Genomic DNA, 260 nt, shown 5'->3' with positions numbered 1-260 from the left:
ATCCTTTGTCAGATGTATATTTTGCAAATATTTTCTTCCATTCTGTTGGTTGTCTTTTAACTCTGTTGTTTCTTTTGCTGTGCAGAAGTTCTTTGGTTTGATATAATCCCATTTCTTTATTTTTCCTTTGGTTGCCCAGGCTTTTCGGGTCATATTCATGAAGTCTGTGTCCAGTCCTACTTCCTGAATTGTTTCTCCGATGTTTTCTTTAAGAAGTGTTATTGTTTCAGGGTGTATATTTAATTCTTTAATCCATTTTG

The sequence above is a fragment of the Galeopterus variegatus genome, unplaced genomic scaffold, assembly GCF_000696425.1.
Source record: "Galeopterus variegatus unplaced genomic scaffold, G_variegatus-3.0.2 Scaffold5601, whole genome shotgun sequence".
Classification (NCBI taxonomy): domain Eukaryota; kingdom Metazoa; phylum Chordata; class Mammalia; order Dermoptera; family Cynocephalidae; genus Galeopterus; species Galeopterus variegatus.
The sequence above is the reverse complement of the archived record's forward strand: the minus strand, read 5'-3'. Positions refer to the sequence as shown.